We start from the raw sequence: 5937 nt of genomic DNA, 5'->3' as shown, positions 1-5937 counted from the left end.
AGACATTTGTGGACGTCGGGCCCTCATAACATCCTCATGGAGTCGGTTTCTAACCGTTTGTGCAGACACATGCACATTTGTAGTCTGCTGGAGGTCATTTTGCAGGGCTCTGGCAGTGTTCCTCCTGTTCCTCCATGCACAAAGGTGGAGGTAGTGGTCCTGTTGCTGGGTTGTTGCCCTCCTACGGCCTCCTCCACGACTCCTGGTGTACTGACCTGTCTCCTGATAGCGCCTCCAGGCTCTGGACATTACGCTGACAGACACAGCAAACCTTCTTGCCACAGCTAGCATTGATGTGCCATCCTGGATGAGCTGCACTACCTGAGCCACTTGTGTGGGTTGTAGAGTCCGTCTCATGCTACCACGAGTGTGAAAGCACCACCAACATTCAAAAGTGACCAAAACATCAGCCAGAAAGCATCGGTACTGAGAAGTGGTCTGTGGTCCCTACCTGCAGAACCACTCCTTTATTGAGTGTCTTGATAATCACCAAAGATTTCCCCCTGTTGTCTTTTTCATTTGGACAACATGTGAAATTGATTGTCAATCAGTGTTGCTTCCTAAGTGGAGGTTCTGGTGCTGGATATGTGAAGAATTATCAAAGTGTCTGAGATGTAATATTTTACCCTACCCCTCAGTTTGCTTGTTGGGCAACTTAGATGATGTCACCATGGAGACAAATTCAGTTCACATGATTTTTACTGCCTTATGTATCACTAAGAAAACCATCCTCATGAATTGGAAAAAAAATAATATTCTTAGTATTAACCAGTATAGAAGCCTTTTGTTAGATTATATTAGTCTTGAGACAACTTCTTCCTCCACATCAGATCAATCTCTCTGTACTCCTGGTTCTGTACCATGGGTCCAGGGTGTTTGAGCGTAGTAGTCGGTGGACGGTGTATTCTTGTTGCGGACATTGCGGTGGGCCAGCCTTGTTAGCTCTTTTTGTTGGGGTGGGGCTTTGCTCTTGTTTGCCGCTGTGTGCTTTCAGATAGTTCATCTTTGTTGGGGTTCGGTGGCTTCTTCAGTCTGCTAGCGGGGTGTCGGGGCTGGAGATCAGTTTTAAGTGTTTGGCCATTTTCAGGAGGGGTTGGGGTGTTGGTCCTGGTTCTGGTCGGTTCGCGGGGTTCGGTGTTCCAGTGCCTTCCCCCCTCAATGGATCTCAGTGAATGGGGGTGCCTATTGGGATCAGCCGGGGAGTGGGCTCCCTGGGAGAGCATTTAGCACCTCAGTCCTTCCCTCCACATCGCCGAACACCTCCCGCCAACTGTGTCATTGAGATGCAGGGAGGGTTTATGCATCTCCACCGTCTCTTTGCGGCCTGGGTCCCAAATGTATAGTACAACTTAGACACTCTCACATATAATATTTTCATTAAATGCACGTGTGGAGCCTTGGGGATGGGCACACTTAATGGCATCCAGAGATGGATCTATTTAATTTGCCTCTCCTCTGGTGCCTGCGCCCTGTAAATATTAAGTCACATGTACACGTTAAGGGTTCAAGGTGAGGGGTGTGTTGGTCGTGGCTGATGTCCGGCAGGGGAGTTGGCTGCTGTGCCCCCCCATCTTCCCCTTCTACAACAACACGCATAAACACCACATTTGTGTGGGTGGAGGTAGGCTTGGGGTCTTTCCAGACCCCCATTCTCTGTTTGCCATCTGGGGTTGGAGGCCAGGAGGAGGAGCGGGCCATCTGGTTGGGGTCTGGGCTGCGGTTTAGTGTCGGATCTCGGGGTTCAATTGGTGCTGGGGCTGGTGTTTCGGTTCTCCCAGGGTCGTTCAAATTTTGGGTTTCGGGTTCTGGTTTTGGTGCCCAGCCCAGCGGCTGGGGGGACCACCAGCTTCTGGTGGGAAGCTGTCAGCTGGGCAGGGAGCAATGGCGATTGGGGGTATGGCTTCGTTTTGGTGGAGGGGGTTTATATAAACGCACCCACACAGGAGTTTGGATTCAGGTGTTGCTGCTAAATACATTTTTTATTAATTAATTTAATTCAATTCAGTCAGTCAGTCAATTTCTACCGCTTATTCCATAGTGGGTCGCAGGGGAGCTGGTGCCTATCTCCAGCAATCTATGGGCGAGAGGCAGGGTACACCCTGGACAGGTCGCCAGTCCGTCGCAGGGCAACACACACGACCATGCACACTCATTCAAACACCTAACGGCAATTTAGAGTTACCAATTAACCTAACAGGCATGTCTTTGGACTGTGGGAGGAAGCCAGAGTACCCGGTGAGAACCCACGCATGCACGGGGAGAACATGGAAACTCCATGCAGAAAGACCCCCGGCCGAGAATCGAACCCAGGACCTTCTTGCTGCAAGGCAACAGTGCTAAAAACTGCGCCACCGTGCAGCCTCAATTCAATTCAGTTTTATTTATATAGCACCAATTCACAACACATGTCGTCTCAAAGTTCTTCACAACAGTCAGGTTCATACATTCCAATTAATCGTAACCATTGAACAGTTCAGTCAGATTCAGTTATTTATTCAAATTGGATAAAAAGTTTTTCTATCTAAGGAAACCCAGCAGATTGCATCCAGTCAGTGACTTGCAGCATTCACTCCTCCTGGATGAACATGTAGAGACAGTGGACAGTCACTGGTGTTGACTTTGCAGCAATCCCTCATACTGAGCATGCATGTAGCGACAGTGGAGAGGAAAAACTCCCTTTTAACAGGAAGAAACCTCCAGCAGAACCAGAACCAGGCTCAGTGTGAGCGGCCATCTGCCACGACCGACTGGAGGTTAGAGAGAACAGAGCAGAGACACAAAGAGAACAAAGAAGCACTGATCCAGGAGTACTTTCTATGGGAAGGAAAAGTAAATGTTAATGGATGTAGCTCCTTTAGTTGTTTCATCTAGAAAGAAAGAACAGATAAACTCTGATCCAGTTTTCAAGGTTAGAGTCTGAAAGAGAGAACATAGAGTTAGTTACAGTAGAAGCTCAGTCAGTAGCCATGTCTAGGAGAGAGAAAGGGTTAAACACTAAAAGACAGGGCCATGTGGATCATCTGTAGAAGGTGAGCATTAAGTTGTTGCCAGCAGAAGCTCGGACAATGCCCCTCTCCAGAAAGGTGTCACAGGTAGACACAGAGTCAGGCCAGGTGTAGCTTCTAGGAAGAGAAAAGAGAGAACAAAGTTAAAAGCTGAAAAAGCTCAAGGAACCCCACAAAGGGTCCCACTGATGGTCATTGTTATACTAAAAACCACAAGGATTGGGATACCTCTCTCTGTCAGACTGATTATAACCATTGGAAAAGAGAAGGGGTCGTACAGGTAGCAGAAATGGAGGGTGTGTTTGTACTGTGTACATTTTCTGTGACGTTATGGTTAGATATGAGTTTGTTTGTCCTTGTGTTTTTTGTGTTTTTTTTCTCCTTTTGTTTTTAGAAGCAGACTTCTAGAGTATTATCTTGTATTCTGTTTATTCTTCTTTGTCTCTATTCTTATCTTCTTCCCTCCCTTTAAGTTTTTGCCCTACCTCTCTCCTTTTTTTCTACCTTCCATTTCTGTCTCCATGTCCACTGTACTTGAAGTAATTCCAATGCAATTTCTAATAAAGTTTCTACATATATATCAAGCAGAGCATCATATTGAAACCCGTAATGTTTGATTTTGAAAGTATATCGGTTGGGCTTCTCCTTGGCACTCGGACAACAATTCTGAGAGTACTCTGCCGGACAGGACACGTAAAGAGTGAGGTCTCTGACACACTCCCTACAGTCCCACTTGTAATGCAAGCTTGTGGCAACAACGTAAAGGAACAACTCTCATTAATAGGGAGAAATCTTTCTCAAAACCAGATTTACCACAAAATACCTTTTGTTTGATCTGGCTTAGAGCTTTGAAGATAGAACACAGACTAAATAAAATGTACTCTACAGCTCATCTTCGTTGTTGTTCTCTCAGTCTGTCAGGTGGAGGTGGAAGAGGGGGCGGAGTCTGTCCTGTTACCATTCACAACAACACCTAGGCTGCCCGGAGATGCAGTAGTGCAGTGGTGGGAGGGAGAAGACACGGTGGTCCATATGTATCAGAAAAACTCTGACCTGAATGAGATGCAGAACCATCTTTACAGAAACAGAACACAGATTAATGAAGACCTGGTAAAAACTGGAGACGTCGGCCTGACTCTGAGACGTCCCACAGTGAGAGACAGCGGACGGTACAGATGTGAAGTTTATGGCCACAAGGAAAAGCTGAGAGAGAAAATGGTTCTGCTCAAAGTTAAAGGTTTGTTTGTTTCTCAGCTTGTTTTTTTGTCTTTGTGTCTGTTTGTCTGACTGTGTTCTGCCTGTTCTGCTGAGAGAAGACCGGTCCATGAAAGTGCTCTGTTGATCCAATCTGAAGTTTGATCAGAGAGAACATCTCAGTGAAGGATCTGATGGATGAAGAGGACACGACTCCTTCCTCCAGACTCAGTATTGATCAGTCCAACCTCTGCAGCTGTTTTATTCATAAAGTATCTGTTTATACAGGAAGTGTTTATATTAATTGTACTGATGAGGATGTTTGGAGGTCATATGAACTGATGGAACTGATGATGGTAATATTCAGTTTTCTATTCTTAGTAGGCTGATTAAATCATTGGGTTGCTCAAAATCATCTGGTACTGTTACTGAGAGACTGAAATGAAATAAAAAGGATCTAGAGCCTAAAAAACACCTGGTTTACCATGAAACATGGTACAAGTTCTCCACCATGATGAATGTATGCCTTCCAGCATCAGCTGCCATTTTCTACCCCAGGATAGTCTGCAACTACAACTCCCAGCAGGAATTGCAGCTGATAGGAAGCGGGCGTCGCAGCTCTGACGTCACAGTGGACTATATAATAATATGAGGTCTCCCTCATCTTTGCTTTTCACGCTGGAAATCGGACCGGTATCTGGCAACTGAAGCACATCATTCTGGAGAAGAAAATCCCACGTGAACTTTCATTCATTCTCCCCTGTTGGCCAACGAGAAGAAAATTCATGAAAGACGTTTCTGGAATAGGAAGGCCAGAAACTTCACTTTACCAATCGAAGACGTGAGCTTAACACGTAACAGAAGAAAAACCCCACGGAGGTTTCAAGGAGACGGAATTGCCATTCTTGTTCTTGTTCTACTCATATCTTCCCGTTTCGCCAACGGAGGCCAGAGGACGAAGACTGACCGCTCTCCTGACGAGTTAATCGCGGACGCGCAACAACTCCCCCCTTCTCTCTCTTCCCCCTTCTTCACAGAAGACGACACCAAATAATCCCGTTTTGTTTTATTTCTATTAGAAATAGCTTGGGCAGGATAGAGGAGGATTTTAGAGCGATTTAGAATCGCCACTTATAGTCCAATGTGTTCTAAGTTGAATGTGCATAAAATGTCTTATTGAAACTTTGATTGCTGTTGGACTCTGAAAGCTGCTGTGCTTTCAAGCTGTGCGCGTCTCATTGTTTTGTGGTTGAACACCTGAATCCAGACTCAGGTGCATTTTAAAGTTGGACTGCTAGAATCTCATGGTGGAAACTCACCATTTATTTGTCTTCATTCTTCATGTTTTTCACTGGTTGCTGCCTAAACGTTTTATGACCCTTTGTGTTTCACTGAGGAGCTCCAACTTGGTTTTATGACTGCAACCTGGTGGAGGCCGCTCCCAAAGCTTCGCCCAGCACCATATTTTCTCTTGTTTTGCATTAACTGCTGGTTTTTACTTTCATACACACTCAATGTTGTTTTATCTTGTTTAGTTATTATTTTACCTCTTTTTGTGTAGAACTTTGCATGCTTGATTAGGTGAAGATTATTGAATCAGAATATCGAAGTATATCAGGGCTGTTGATTTCATAAATATTCACGTAGATAAAGAGAAAGTGTTTGTGTTTATTTTAAGCGAGAGTGATTTGTCTGTCAAAATAAGGTCAAAGTTCCCCACCTTCAGTGAAGCAGTTGA

Source organism: Girardinichthys multiradiatus, chromosome 14 (genome assembly GCF_021462225.1).
Source record: "Girardinichthys multiradiatus isolate DD_20200921_A chromosome 14, DD_fGirMul_XY1, whole genome shotgun sequence".
NCBI lineage: Eukaryota > Metazoa > Chordata > Actinopteri > Cyprinodontiformes > Goodeidae > Girardinichthys > Girardinichthys multiradiatus.
Note: the sequence above shows the minus strand (reverse complement) of the source record.